The sequence below is a fragment of the Crotalus tigris genome, unplaced genomic scaffold (genome assembly GCF_016545835.1).
Source record: "Crotalus tigris isolate CLP2741 ecotype Arizona unplaced genomic scaffold, ASM1654583v1 scf7180000024366.1712601, whole genome shotgun sequence".
NCBI classification, from domain to species: Eukaryota; Metazoa; Chordata; class Lepidosauria; order Squamata; family Viperidae; genus Crotalus; species Crotalus tigris.
Genome location: NW_024100534.1, coordinates 1,668,014 through 1,684,539, shown reverse-complemented (window position 1 = coordinate 1,684,539; position 16,526 = coordinate 1,668,014). Strand labels below are relative to the sequence as shown.

At 41.0% G+C, this 16,526-nt stretch overlaps 1 protein-coding gene across 5 annotated transcripts in view; it reads right to left on the bottom strand.

Moving 5' to 3' along the window:
• The window catches only part of LOC120301041 (protocadherin-15-like), a 151,542-nt gene that overhangs the window by 11,670 nt on the left and 123,346 nt on the right, over nt 1–16,526 (bottom strand). The gene's annotated exons all lie outside the window — the stretch shown is intronic.

Here is a 16,526-nt window from a genome sequence, read left to right as displayed (position 1 = left end):
AGGCTCGATTTTGAAAAACAGGAAACAACACCATTTTTAAGCATGAAATTCCACCCCAAATCTCATTTCAGCATCCGTTTTTACATTTGGGTCAAAAAAAAAATTTTGGCCTCCCTGGCACCCGCATCCCTGACACTGGCATCAGGAATTTCCTTCCCCAGACATTAAAAAAGGTTTGATTTTGAAAAACAGGGAACAACACAATTTTTAAGTATAAAATTCCACCCCGAATCTCATTCTAGCATCCGTTTTTACATTTGGGTAAAAAAAACTTTTGGCCTCTCTGCCATCTGCATCCCTAACCCCAGGATCAGGAATTTCCTTCCCCAGGCCCCCCAAAAGACTTGATTTTGAAAAAGAGGAAACAGCACCATTTTAAAGTATGAAATTCCACTCCAGACACCAAAAAAGGCTTAATTTTGAAAAACAGAATACAGTACCATTTTAAAGCATGAAATTCCACATGGAATCTCATTCTACCATCCGTTTTTACATTTGGGTAAAAAAATATTTTGGCTTCCCTAGCACCTGCGTTCCCTCAAAAAAAGGCTTGATTCTAAAAAATTTTGAAGCATGAAATTTGCACCCCAAATTTCATTGTTTTGTCTGTTTTTGAAAAAAAGGATACAGCATCATTTTGGCTTCCCTGGCACCCACGTCCCTGCACCCGGCATCAGGAATTTCCTTCCACTGACACCCCAAATCTCATTGTGGTGCCCGTTTTTACATTCAGATAAGAAAAAAATGGCCTCCCTGGCACCTGCATACCTGACCCCGGCATCAAGAATTTCCTTCCCCAGACACCAAAAAGGCTTAATTTTGGAAAACAGGAAACAGCACCATTTTTAAGCATGAAATTTCACCCCAAATCTCAGTCCAAAATCCGTTTTTACATCCGAGTGAAAAAAATCTTTGGCTCCCTGGAACCCACATCCCTGAAAGAAATCAAGAATTTCTTTCCCCAGACACAAAAAAGGCTCTATTTTGATCAGTATGGATAAATTCAACTAAGTATCTTTTTAATCTTTCTGCCATTATTGTCATAAAGATCTTATAGTCCATATTTAATAAAGAGATAGGTCTATAGTTTTTGATGAGAGTTAAATCAGAGTTTTCTTTAGGAATTAACGTAATGGTTGCTTCTTTCCATGAATTTGGGATTTTTGCTACTTTTAATACTTCATTAAATGTATCCAATAAAGTTGGGCCCACAAGTTCGTGAAGATTTTTGTATATTTCAGATGGTAATCCATCAGGGCTGGGTGTTTTGTTACTTTTTTGTTTTTTAATTGTTTCTATAATTTCCTGAAGTGTTATGTCCTTATTTAATATATTTTGGAATTCTTCCGGGACCTTCTGTCAGAATCCAATTATATTTCATCTCTAGTTATCAACTATAGAAAATTCCATTTCTGCCTTCTCTGGATTCTGTCATGCGGTGAAGGGAAGGGGGTGAACAAAGGGGCTTTATGGCCCGCACTTCCTTCAGTACACTTCAAAGGGACTGAATGTGGATATCACCAAAAGGACTAACCATAAGAATGGGGCTATTACCTTTCATGTACTGCTATTACCTTTCATGTACTCCTCTCTGAAATCTCCATCCAGCCGGCAGTAAGGAAAAGGGGGTGGGAGTGTAATGCCTGAGACTGTCGTTGGAAGTAGGGGGTGATTGGGTGGGGCTACTGGGGAACCCCTTAAAACCTTGAATGGGAGAGCTTGGGCCCCAAGTCCTGTCTAGAACGCCTGCAAACATTTTCTCTTAATAAAAGATGCCCGTTGGAAGAATTATTCCAAGAGTTCTGTCTTCTTAAGATGCAAAGTGGGGTGGGTCCTTACATTAGACAGGACTTGCAAAATTAATCCACCTGGAAGGGAGACCCTTGCCGGGGGATTTTGCAAAAAATTACCATGTCAGACAATGGAGCAAGAAAGGAGGAAAACTCCCCGGAAAAAGAGCCGTTGCCCCGACTGGAACCTTGCCGGATGTCGGGATCTGAGAGGTCAGATTCCTCAGGAGAAGAAGTGGTGGAGACACGGAACCATAGGCCTCACTGGTCAATGGGCGTTGGAAAGAAAAGTGAGTGGGGAAAGGAATCAAGAAAGGTGACTCTGAGACGGGGGACCAAGCAACCAGAATGGAAGTAGGAGATGGAGAAATCCCTGCACGCAAGTGAAGAGGGAGAAAGCTGGCCACCGTACTCAGACTGGATCCTATAGATCTGATGAAGAGAACTCTCAGCTTCCTAGGAGAGAAGAATCCTGAGCCCTACGGCCGCCCCAGCTCCTGGAGCTGCAAAGGGAGAGACACCGAGGGGGAAGTGGAACCTGCAGCCCCAGGTCTGCTGTTCCAGTAGTCCCCACCCCCTACCAAACCACAGATGGAAGACACTACCACCAACAACGGAGGCACCGATCCAAGACGTCCACCATTGGAGTTGAAATTCAAAGGGGAGCCAACACACTTGGGGTTTTTCCTAATCCAAGTCCTCAGCTACATGGAGGAATATGGACGGGACATCCCCAGCGACAAAGCCCGCATTCGGATCATGCAATCTGCCCTGGACGGACCAGCCGCAGACTGGGTGGGGAACTTGCATGACTCCAATGCCCCAGAGCTCAACGACTTCAACCATTTCATGTGCTCTCTGAGAAGCCGATTTGAAGACCCCTTGGCTGATCGCAAAGCCCGCAAAAGGATAAAAACAATGAGGCAAGGCAAACGCCCGGTGCTGAATATACACAAGAATTCCGGGCCATTGCCAGCAAACTGAACTGGCCAGAAGACATCCTCCTTAGCCATTTCAAAGAGGGACTAAATTATGACCTATATGATGCTTGCCTGCCCCGACTTGAGGAATGGTACGTCTTGGCAGACAAAGCAGAGATCGACATATTGAAGAGACACCACCGAGGAAAACAATGGAGCCGCTCCCTGCCTGAGTTGACACACGAACCAGTGAAACCATTGGCTACAGCCAAGAAGCAAATGGGGTGTTTCAAGCAGAATAGAAGGGCATCGAGCTATAGAATGCCGCTCCAAAGCCCCCCAGCACAACCCAGACAGATCCCCAATCAGCAAATCCAGAAAGTCTTCAGCTAAGCCAAAAGAAACTGCCATGAGAATGATGGAAATTGTGGAACCCCCGACCTCTGCTCATCAGGGGGAAAGAACTCCAGCCTATACCGCAGGGCCGGTGGATGTCTCAGATGACAGCTCAGAGGGCGAACCCCTGGTAAGTGGACGCATCGCACCCCTCCTCAAGACAGTGACTATATTAATTCCCCCCATGCCTGAAGCCGTGAAGGTGAAAGCCTTAATAGACTCTGGCTGCACCCGCTGCCTCATTAGCCTTACACTAGTGGGGAATCTGGGCATTCCGTCGAGGAGACTGGAACAACCAATCTCATTTGGCCAGTTAGATGGATCCATAGCAGGGGGGGGATGCCAGCTACCCTAGCCACTTTACCAATACACCTCTCCCTGGGCAAACATGAGGAGGACATAACATTTGTGGTGACCCCAGGCATGGAATGCCCAACGATCCTAGGGATGGAATGGTTAAAAAAATGGAACCCCTGGATAAATTGGAGGATGACAAAAATCAAATTCCAGAAAAGGGACCCTATGGACTTAAAATCCCAAGGAGGGCTACCAGAATCAAGAATAGAAAAAGCATCCATGGGAGAGGAAAAGGGACTAACAGAAATACCAGAGGAATACAGAGACCTTGCTGAAGTTTTCAGTGAGGAGAGGGTGGATGAGCTCCCCCCCCATCGACCCACAGATGTGCCATTGAATTCAAGCCTGGGGCAAAACTCCCAAAGCCCAGATTATACTCCATGAGCCCAAAGGAGAAGGAGGAAATGGAAAGATTCATTAAAAAAAACCTAGAGAGAGGGTTCATTGAGCCAGCCAAGCCTAAAGTGGCTGCCCCGGTCCTCTTTAGATAGAAGAAGGATGGCTCTTTACGCTTATGCGTGGATTATAGGGCCCTGAATACAATCGGTGTACAATTCCCTCTGCCCCTCATGAAAGACATGCTGTCACACCTCTTGAAAGGGAAATTTTTTTCTAAACTAGACCTAAGAGAAGCTTAATATCGCATGAGAATTAAGGAAGGGGACGAATGGAAGACCGCATTTAACTGCCCCATGGGGTGCTATCAATTCAAAGTCTTGCCATTTGGATTACAAGGGGGCCCTGCAGTCTTTATGCAATTAATCAATGACGTTCTAAGGGAGCACCTGTTTAAGGGGGTCTTTGTTTACTTGGACAAAATTCTTATTTTCACCGAAACAAAAGAGGAACATGTCAACCTTGTCAGACCAGTTTTAAAGAAACTGCGAGCCGCCCACCTATATGCCAAACTCTCAAAATGCGAATTCCACCAGGAAAGAATAGACTACCTAGGTTATCGCATATCCCCCCAGGGCATTGAAATTGACTCAGAGAAGTTCAGAGCAGTATTAGATTGGGCACCACCCCGCACAAGAAAGCAACTACAAAGTTTCCTGGGCTTTGCAAATTTTTACCGCTAATTCATCCCCTCGTTTACCCAGATAGCCTTGCCCCTCACTAACTTACTAAAAACGAAGGGAGCATCCTCAGTAAAACCTAGCCAGCCACTAACATGGACAATGGAGTGCCAAGCAGCATTTGAGAGACTAAAGAAACTTTTTTCTGCCGAACCAGTACTAAGGCACCCAGACATGGATAAGCCCTTCATAATACAGGTGGATGCAAGTGATGTGGCAGTGGGGGCTGTTCTATTACAAGAAAACTGTGGAGGAATTTGCACGTGCAGCAAACTGCCATGCATTGCCCCCCACAAACCTCATAACCTTTTGATACCCTTTGTCCCAAGGAAGCAGCCAAAAGATCACCCCCTTTTGACTTAATATCTTACCTACCTAAATAAATAATATGCTTTAAGTTCCCCCTTATCTCTTCCTGTCTTTATCTCTTCTTGTCTTTATCAGTTCTTTCTCTTTTCTAATTTACCTGTATTTGTTTTTACCTGCTCTCAACAGGTAATGTGTTACTAGAAAATAATTGCTTATATGAAGGAATTTTTCAATTACTTTATGTCAACAACTAAAGGTTAAACTTCTAAATGTAAAATGTCAGCAGTTAATGGTAAAGCCTATGTATGTAAAAAGTATATAAGAAACAATAAACTCAGAGTTTGTCAAGCTGTGTAAAGATGTGTCATGCAGCTTCAAACCTCTGCCCAAGACATGCCTGAGTCTTTTTCTTAGCATCGTTACAAATGGGGCCTTGAACTGGGACATCCCCTTCCGAGGGAAAGCAGCAACCAACATATTTACAGTTGTCTGGAACAGACCCCTTGATGCACCTTCTCGTCTTCTCGTCCTGCGAGATTTCTCAAACTGTAAGTATGGGCTGTGATATATCTCACCATCAGCAAAAGCATGTAAGAGAGTTAAAGTTTCTCTTACACAAATCGGGCATGACCATGCCTGAAAGGGAGCTTAGGAAGCTGGTGGGTGAGATAGGAAAAAACTGTCCTTGGTATCCTGAAAGGGGGACACTCCAACTTAAGGATTGGGAAAGAATAGGTAACACCCTTCATCAGGAACCCCGAGCCTTAGTGGATGTTTTGCATTGTTGGCATCAATGTTGCCATGCAGTGGAAAAATATGGAGCTGATGCAGTACAATTTAGTTCTACTCCCTCTCCAGGTTTTAATCATGAAAAGGTTTCAGTTCCATCAGCTCCTATATCTTCCACGATAGATGTAACACCTTCAGAGCAAAAGAATTCTACATCTTATGTTTCTATTCGCCATGTATTAGAAAATCAAATGGCGAAAGGAGAGGGAGATATGCAGGAAATAGCAGATATGCTCTCACTTTGTCCTGTACATTTGACTGGGCAGGGAGATGCAAATGGAGCCCCTGTGGTTGAATATCAACCACTTTCTTATGCAATCTTAACAGAATTGCGTAAGGGTATAAGAGATACTGGGTTAGGTAGTTCATATGTGCAAGGTATGTTAGAAGCAACAATAAGGAATCATGTTTTGGTACCAGAAGATTGGAAAACAACAATTCGTATGTTATTAACACCAGCTCAGTATGTGGTATGGGATAGTGAGTTTAGACATCAATGTGCATTAAGAGCAGCAACTTCTGGAGGTGCTTACCTCCCAGAGCAGTTATATGGCTCTGGTGATTACACTCCAGTGGATGCACAAATTGTTTTGCCTATAGCTACTCTTCAAATATCCTCTGAATGTGCTTACAAAGTGTTTGGAAAAGTTCCTATAACTGGGAAACCATCTCAAGCATTTTCAAATATTCGTCAAAAGGCAAATGAACCATATGCAGATTTTATTAACCGTCTGCAAGATACCTTGAGATGACAAATTGATAATCCTGATGCCCAAGCTGAATTGCTTATGAAATTGGCTAAAGAAAATGCCACCTCTGAATGTAAACGGGCCATTATTGGATTGGGAGCTCAACCAGATTTAGCAGAAATGATCAAAGCATGTCAGGACATAGGGACTGTTTCTTTTCAAACTAATCTCTTAGCTGCAGCTCTTACAAAACCTCAGGGGAAATGTTATAATTGTGGTAAAATTGGACACTTTAAACAGGATTGCAGAAATCCTGGGGGAGGAAAGTATGCCTCCCGACCATTTAAAAATAATGCTGGGAGACGTCCAAAAACAAAATGCCCTAAGTGTAATAAGGGATTTCATTGGGCTAATGAATGTCAGTCGAGAAACTTCAAAGCGGGCCGGTCTCTGGCCCCGGTCCAAACAGAGACCCTTCAGTAATTCCATCAACAATTAACAATAGCCCTGCTGCCACTAGAGGGAGTGCTGGGATAGATTTAACTATCCAACAAGAAGTATGTTTCAAATTTCCAGGAGAAATACAAATAGTTCCTTCACAACTTTCTGGACCTCTCCCTTCTGGATATGTTGGATTAATTTTGCCTCGCTCTAGCATGGGAAAAAAGGGAATTTTTGTAATACCTGGAGTACTTGATTCTGACTATACAGGTGTCATCTTTATTCAATTATGGACTAACATGCCACAGACTTTGCCAAGTAATACTAGTCCTGCACAATTACTCCATTTGCCCTATTTTGTCCCTGCAGGGGGTCGTGATAGGGATCGAGGGGATGGCAGGTTTGGTTCCACAGATCCTGTTGTAATTGCATTAACCACCCCAATCACCACCCAGCAACCCCGTCAGACAGTCTTTGTTCAGGGTAAGCCTTTTGAGGGCATAATTGATACAGGGGCTGATGTTTCAGTAATTTCAGCTAAAGATTGGCCTGCATCTTGGCCCACTGACCCATGCCCTAGTGTCTGGGGTGTAGGAGGGCGACAAGGTGCACGACAAAGTATACAATTTCTTTCTGCAAGTCTTCCTAATTCTACTGTAACTGTTCAACTTCGTCCTTTCATTCTTGACATTCATGTCAACCTTTGGGGACGAGACTTGCTTAGTAAATGGTGGGCTACTGTCACCTTCGATGAATAAACTGTCTGCCTTACCCTTAACTTGGTTAACTACTACCCCTGTTTGGGTGGAACAATGGCCTCTTCCTCTGTACAAATTACAGGCATTAAAAATTCATGTTCAAGAACAATTACAAGCCAAACACATTGCCCCTTCCACTAGTCCATGGAACACTCCAGTTTTTGTTATCAAAAGTAAGTAGTGAGAAGTTTGTAACAAAATTTTTTCCTGTCTCTTTTGTTTTTCAACTGGCTTTGTTGCTTTAAGAGCAAGAGAGACCAAAAGAAAGAAGGGGGGGGGGAACTGTTCATTTTAAACTTTTTTTTTCCTTCTCTGCTTAGAATTCCAGTTTGTGAATGGAGATGAAATTTAATCCCCGCTCTTGCAGTTTCAGCTAGCAAAACTTAAGTTTTGTAAATGTTTAACCTACTTAATAGAAATTTGTTTGCATCTTTGATTAACTTGGAATTTAACTAATTGACCAAAGGAAAACAACCTGGAGATCTCATTTGTAGTTCCAGCATTTACCACAGTTGAGCAAATTAAGTACTTGAGTACTCAATTTGTGGACAGAATTCCACATAGGAATTGTCACTTAACACTTTTGATATTTCTTACTAGTAAGCTACTTACAGGAGTATTAGCTGTGTTAGAAGCACAAAAAGTATATTGTATTCAATGGCTTTACTTATCCCATCACAAAATGTTTTATCTTTTATCCAGGCTGTTGCTGAAATAACCTCAGGACACAATCAAGCTTGTCCTTGAAATGGGACTGATTTAATTAATATTGTTCTTCTTATCCCAAAATTTGATTTTCAATTTTATTTTCAGAATAACTTATCTCTTCTGCTGCTATTTTAGCTTTCCACACCTTTTCTCAACAGACTTTTAACTTAATCTCTGATTCTCATTATGTGTGCCAACTTATTTTTAATCTTACAGGTACTTACATCACGCCCAGGATCAACTCCAACCTTATGGCTTTGTTTTTAACTTTACAGCAGCTATCCTTTGTTTCTCACATATGTATCGGTCCTTTAAGGACTGCCTTCATAAACAAGTAAAAAAGGAGGGATCAAGGGTACCTAATTTGCATCAAGTCAATAAAGTCTTATTAACTTTAAACCAATAAAGTCTTAATAACTTTAAACCAGCTAAATATTTCTTTTCAAAACACTACTGCCTACCAGCATCACTTTCAGCAGAAAGCTGTGCTCCCTAATCCATTGGTATATTATCAGCAATTGCCTGAAATAACCTGGTTAGATCCAACTCCTTTACTAACGTGGGGGCGAGGCTATGCTGTGCTTGCTCCTACAGGCCCTCTCTGGATTCCAGCCCAGTGTGTGCAACCAGCCAAAGATGTCATGGCATCAAGTCCAGAACCCAATACTGGAAATGAAGCAGGTGACTCTTCAGACAGCACAACATCCCTTTCGCTCTCGCCATCACAGTTGGCCAACAACCTGGGGCGATGTAAAGAACCTAACATCCAAAGCGCAGGAGGTTCTGAGACAACAGGGAAAAGAACCTACACCAGAGAATTTATGTGCTGCCATATTTGTGGTTTTGACTGCAAATTCCTTAGTCATTCTTTGCCTCTCTTTCCTTCTTAATTGCTGTGTGGGGGCTGAAGCTCTCCCACCTCATCCTTTAGAATCACGGATGAAATATAATATTTGGGTGCAATTAGCTAATGTAACACAAGTAACAGACTTTTGTATTTCTGAATCATATGACATGGAAAATCTACTCTCTACTTGTCTTATACCTTTGTGTGTCCCAGCTTCAGTTTTATGTGTTGTTTGAATCTTTCTGATCAATCTGGCGTTATTCAAAAGCAAATTAATGTTTTACATAACTTGGCTTCTGATTTAAAAATTGATACCTTAGGAAATTGGTGGAGTGCTCTATGGTCATGGCTTCCCATTGGCCTTCTTGGAAAGATTGTTCAATATCTCATTATAATAGTTGCTATCCTTATCAGCTGTTGTTGTTTATTTCAATGTCTTTTTTCTTTACTTAATAAGATGTCTTGCAATCTTCCATACTAAGCTAAGACCCACTAACTACTCCTGCTTAAGATGTCTTCATTAATAAAATAGAAAAAGGTGAGATGTGGAGGAATTTGCACGTGCAGCAAACTGCCATGCATTGCCCCCCACAAACCTCATAACCTTTTGATACCCTTTGTCCCAAGGAAGCAGCCAAAAGATCACCCCCTTTTGACTTAATATCTTACCTACCTAAATAAATAAGTTCCCCCTTATCTCTTCCTGTCTTTATCTCTTCTTGTCTTTATCAGTTCTTTCTCCTTTTCTAATTTACCTGTATTTGTTCTTACCTGCTCTCAACAGGTAATGTGTTACTAGAAAATAATTGCTTATATGAAGGAATTTTTCAATTACTTTATGTCAACAACTAAAGGTTAAACTTCTAAATGTAAAATGTCAGCAGTTAATGGTAAAGCCTATGTATGTAAAAAGTATATAAGAAACAATAAACTCAGAGTTTGTCAAGCTGTGTGAAGATGTGTCATGCAGCTTCAGACCTCTGTCCAAGACATGCCTGAGTCTTTTTCTTAGAATCGTTACAGAAAACGATGATGGAGTATTGCAACCCTGTGCATATACATCCAAGAAACTCACGGAAACAGAACAGCGCTGGCCCGTATGGGAGAAAGAAGCATACGGGACACGTTGGGCATTACTCATGTGGCAACAGTTCCTGGAAGGCAACAAAATCCCCTTCCAGGTGTGGACTGATCACAAAAATTTGGAAGCCCTGAAAGCACCCAGGAAGCTCAATCCAAACAAGCCCAGCATTTTCACCAGTTCCAATTTAAGCTCAAACATTTACCAGGGAGAAAGAACTGCCCCAATATAACAGCACACAAGCCACAGACTCTAAATCAATGGTGGCAGAGTCACAACTGGCAACACCAGTAACCACAAGAACCCAAGCTAAATTAAAACCACAAATGAACAGTCAAACTGGAATTGAATTCCGGAAAAGTTTGGAAACAGATGAATGGTTCCAGAAAAAGAAAAATGTGTACACAATGAGAGACGGGTTTCCTTGGGTAGGTGAAAAGTTATATATACCAACAACCCAAAGAGTCACATTCATGCAGCTTTGCCATGACACAAAATCAGCAGGGCATTTTGTATTTGTAAAAACTTTACACTTAATTAAATGGCAATTTTGGTGGCCATCGATAAAATAGGACATAGACAGCTACGTAGCCAGCTGCCCAAAATGTGCTACTGCAAAGAGGTTGCAAGGGAAATCACCAGGACTATTACAAACAGTGGCAAATCCCTCAGCCCCCTGGAGGGAAATAGCCATGGATTTTATAGTGGAATTGCCAGAAAGCAATGGGAATACTGTTGTCTGGACTTTCACGGGCTTTATCCCTTGCCAAAAGATTCCACCGCAAAAGCCTTAGCGAAACTTTTCGTCCAGCCCATTTACAGATTGCATGGGGCACCCCAACGCATCATCTCTGATAGGGGAGTGCAATTTACGTCTGCATTTTGGAAGAAAGGAACCACTCAGGGACTGACATCTAGCCACCACCCACAAGGGAATGGGGGGGGGCTGAAAAAATGAACTCAGTACTTGAGCAATATCTTTTTCTTAATATCTAAGAAAGTGGGATGGGCGGACTTACTCCCTTTTGCACATGTTGCCTACAATAATGCAGTCCACTCCAGCACAGGTTAGAAAAGCACTAGATGAACCTAGGCAGGCATACAAAGCACAAGCCGATAAAAAAAGGGTTGAGCCTACACCATTCATTATAGGAGAAATGGTGTACTTATCTACAAAATACCTAAAGTCCCTACAGCCCTGTAAAAAACTTGGACCAAAATATATAGGGCCCTTTCCAATTAAAAGAATCATAAACCCAGTAACAGTAGAATTAGAATTACCCCAAAATCTCAGGCAAATACACCCAATTTTTCATTGCAGCTTGCTGAAAAGAGAGCATCAGTCATCTTTACGGCCAAAAATCCCCCCCCCACCTCCAATCATGGTGGAGGGCGAACAACATTTCGAAATAAAGGAAATCCTTGACTCTAGGAGCGACTTAGTACCTAGTTGCCTGGAAACACCTCCCTGCCTCACAAGACGAGTGGGTCCATAAATGCCATGTCAGAGACCCGAAGCTATTAAAGAAGTTTCACACAGAGTATCCTAACAAGCCTGACTAACTTTTATACCTGTTTTGTTTTCTTTCAGGTGGATCTGTCTTTTTTTTAAGGGGGCGGGATGTCAGAATCCAATTATATTTCATCTCTAGTTATCAACTATAGAAAACCCCATTTCTGCCTTCTCTGGATTCTGTCATACGGTGAAGGGAAGGGTGAACAAAGGGGCTTTATGGCCCTCACTTCCTTCAGTATACTTCAAAGGGACTGAATGTGGATATCACCAAAAGGATTAACCATAAGAATGGGGCTATTACCTTTCATGTACTGCTATTACCTTTCATGTACTCCTCTCTGAAGTCTCCATCCAGCCGGCAGTAAGGAAACGGGGTGGGAGTGTAATGCCTGAGACTGTCGCTGAAAGAAGGGGGTGATTGGGTGGGCTACTGGAGAACCCCTTAAAACCTTGAATGGGAGAGCTTGGACCCCAAGTCCTGTCTAGAACTCCTGCAACCATTTTCTCTTAATAAAGGATGCCTGTTGGAAGAATTATTCCAAGAGTTCTGTCTTCTTAAGATGCAAAGTGGGGTGGGTCCTTACACCTTCAGCAGATCAGCAGTCATAAGGTATTGTAGTATTCTTCCCTCACTAATCTTTTCATCGTCTTTATAGAGGTTTTTGTAGAATTTGTACGTCACATGTTTTTTTTCTTCAGTGTGGTGTACCATCTTTCCTGCTTTGTTGCATAGTTTACTGATTCATCTTTTATCTTTTTGTTTTTTCAGTCTATAGGCCAACCATCTCCTGGGTTTATTTGCCTGTTCAAAAAAATTTTGTCTGATACTTTTTATTTTTGTGCCAATTCTTCTTTTTCTATAATGTTCAATTTATGTTTATTTAGATCAGGTTGTCATTTTAAATCCCTAAATTGTGGGTTTTTTTATAGTTCTGTTTCCATTTTTTTGTGTTCTTCCTTTAGACTTTTTTGGTACTGCCTTTTCTTTTTATTTTCATTGGCCATGTATGCAATTGCAGTTCCTCTCATGACTGCCTTGGCTGTATCCCATAGATTTTGGGTATTAGTCTCCTCTTTCTTGTTTGTCTGGAAGAATATCCGCATTTGTTCTTCCATCTTATATTTGAATTATTTTTGATTTAAGATTGCCTTTTTTAAGGTCCACCTCCTTGTTGTCTTCTGTCCTTTCCATTTGATTATAATAGGATTATGGTCTGCCCATGTATTAATATCTATTGTTACATCCTCTACATCTGAATTTAGTTCTTTCGTTGTCCAGACCATATCAATTCTAGACCAAAAATTTCTCTCCCTCCAGCTATCCTGGATGTTAAATTTCTCCGCCATTTTAAAAAAAGTACTAGGCAGTATTCTTCTAGTTCCTTTCCTTGCATTCTCACTTTTATAGTCTAATTCTCCATCTACAATTGCATTGAAGTCATCAATTAAACAAATATTCTCATTTTCGATATCACCAATAATCTTATGTAATTTCTTGTAGAATTGTTTTTGTCTCTCGTTGGGGGCGTAGATTCCTACCAGGGCAACTTTTTTTTATTCAGGGAAATTTCAATTATCAATATTCTACCTTCTTCATCCTGATAAATTTGTTTTGCTGGGATTCTTTCCTTGACATATACCACTATTCCTCCTTTTTTCTGCTGTGAGAGTGATACAAATTTAGTTCCTAACTTGGGGTAGTTTAATAGATCTTGGTGCTGATTCTTTTTATGTGTTTCTTGTAAGATTATTATGTCTACGTTTTTCTTACTAAGCTTATTCAAAATTTTATTTCTCTTAGCTGGGGAGTTTAAACCATTTACATTTAGTGATAGTGCTGTTAGTTCTTCCACATTACTGCCTATATTTTGATCTTGTCGCTTTTATCGATCTGTCTTGGCAATTATTATGGGATAGGAATAGGAGGCTAACATTAGCTACCACCTATAAAGAAAATCTATATAAGATCTTCTACAGGTGGCATCTTCCCCCCATAAGATTAGCAAAAATGGACAAAAAAACCTCATTGATATGTTGGAAATGTAGAAAATCACCAGGGACCTACTACTACATGTGGTGGGAATGCCCAAAAGCTCAAGAATTTTGGCATATGATAAAAAATTGGTTGGAAGAGATATTATCACAAAAAATCAAATTAAAACCAGAAATTTTTTATTAGGGATTACAAAGAAGAAATCCAGCAAAGGATCTTTATATTTAGTACTGCATATTCTAACTGCAGTGAGACTAGCCTATGCTCAGAAATGGAAGAGAAAAGAAACACCTACTGAAGAAGTAATAAATAAAATCCTATCCTGCGCGGAAATGGATAGGTTAACATTAGAGCTTAAAAATAAAACTGAAACAGACTATTTCGAAATTTGGATGGTTATAGAGTCAAGGAGGAATGCTGGGACGAATGTTGATTGATAAGTTGATAGTTTAGAAATCTTTATACTAGTATTCTTTACAAGATAGAATTGAAAGTTATTTAACCACAATGTATATGATTGAAAGAATGCTCACTAGAATGATCACAGATCCTATATGCATATTTTGTTATAATGTAAAGAATTTTTTTTTATTTCCTAAGTTAATACTAATAGTATTGTTTAAACCAGGGAAGTTGTATTATGTCCACTGTGTCTTTTTTGTTTTTAACTGTATATTCAATAAATTTTTTCAAAAAAAAGGCTCTATTTTGAAAAACAGAAAACAGCACCATTTTTAAGCATGAAATACAACCCAGAATCTCATTCTGTCCTCTGTATTTACATTCAGGACAAAATCTTTTTGGCCTCCCTGGCACCCACATCCCTGACCCGGGCATCAGGAATTTCCTTCCCCAGACACCAAAAAAGACTCGATCTTGAAACATAGGAAACGGCACCATTTTTAGACACGAAATTCCACCCCGAATCTCAGTCTGGCATCCGTTTTTACATTTGGGTCAGAACATTTTTTGACCTCCCTGGCACCTGCATCTCTGACCCCAGCTTCAGGAATTTCTTTCCCCAGACACCAAAAAAGGCTTCATTTTGAAAAACAGGAAACAGCACCATTTTAAAGCATGAAACTCCATCCCGAATCCCATTCCGATGTTCATTTTTAAATTCGGGTCAAACAAAATTTGGCTTCCCAGACACCCGTGTCCCTAACCCCAGCACCAGGAATTTCTTTCCCCAGACATGAAACAAGAATCGATTTTGAAAAACTGGAAACAGCACCATATTTAAGAATGAAATTCCACCCTGAATCTCATTCCAGCATCCGTTTTTACATTCGGGTGAAAAAAATTTTTGGGCCTCCCTGGCACCTGCATCCCTGACCCCAGCATCAGGAATTTCCTTCCAGAAAAAGCTCAATTTCTAAAAAAAAAAAAGCACTATTTTTAAGCATGAAATTCCTCGCAGAATGTCATACCACCGTCCATTTTTACTTTCGGGCCAAAACATTTTTTGCCGAAGCACCCGTGTCCCTCCCCTGGCATCAGGAATTTTCTTCCCCAGACACCAAAAAAGGCTCAATTTTGGAAAACACGAAACAGCACCATTTTTAAGCATGAGAGTTCACCCTGAATCTCATTCTGGCACCTGTTTTTACATTTGGCTCAAAATGTTTTTGGCTTCCATGGCACCCGCGTCCCGGACCCCAACATCAGGAATTTCTTTCCCCAGAAACCAAAAAAGGGTCAATTTTGAAAAACTGGAAATGTCATCATTTTTAAGCATGAAATTCCACCCAGAATCTCATACCGGCATCAGTTTTTACTTTCGCGTCAAAAATTTTTTGGCCTCCCAAGCACCCGCGTCCCTGACCCCAGCATCCAGAATTTCCTTCCCCAGACACCAAAAAAGAATTTCATACTGATGTCCGTTTCTACTTTCAGGTCAAAATTTTTTGGGGCCTCCTAGGCATCGCCATCCCTGCCCCTGATATCAGAAATTTCCTTCCCCAGGAACGAAAAAAGGCTCAATTTTGAAAAACCGGAAACAGCACCCAGAATCTCACTGAGGCATCTGATTTAACTTTCTCATCAGAACATTTTTGGCCCCCCTGGCACCCATGTCCCTCCCCCTGATATCAGGAATTTCCTTCTTCAGACACATAAAAAAACTTGATTTTGAAAAACAAGAAACAGCACCATTTTTAAGCATGAAATTCCACGCAGAATCTCATATCGGTTTCCATTTTTTACTTTCGGGTCAAAATTTTTTGGGGCCTTCGTGGCACCTGCATCCTTGCCCCTGACATCAGGAATTTCCTTCCCCAGACACCAAAAAAAGGCTCAATTTTGGAAAACAGGAAACAGCAACATTTTTAAGCATGAAATTTCACCCCGAATCTCATTCCGGCACCTGTTTTTACATTTGGGTCAAAAAGTTTTTGGCTTCCATGGCACCCACATCCCTGCCCCCGGCATCAGGAATTTCCTTCCCCAGACACCAAAAAAGGTTTGATTTTAAAAAACAGGAAACAGCACGATTTTTAAGCATGAAATTCCACCCCAAATCTTATTCTGGTGTCCCTTTTTACATTCAGGTCAAAAAAACCTTTTGCCTCCCTGGCACCTGTGTCCCTGACCCCGGCATCAGGTATTTCATTGCCCATTGCTGAGCTGTCAAGGCTGGATCAATAAATTATACAACTTAGAATACAAGAAAAGGCACATTTTTAGAAATAAAATCTCTATTTGTGGGTAGTAAAAATATTTTTTTTCTGGTGCAGCTTTTCTGAAATCACTTAAGTCATAATTACTCATTTATTATAGTAAATAATGTGTTTTAAAAGTTCGGAATGTATGTAACCAACAGAAAGTAAAAGGAACTAGAGGTGTGACATCTAAAAG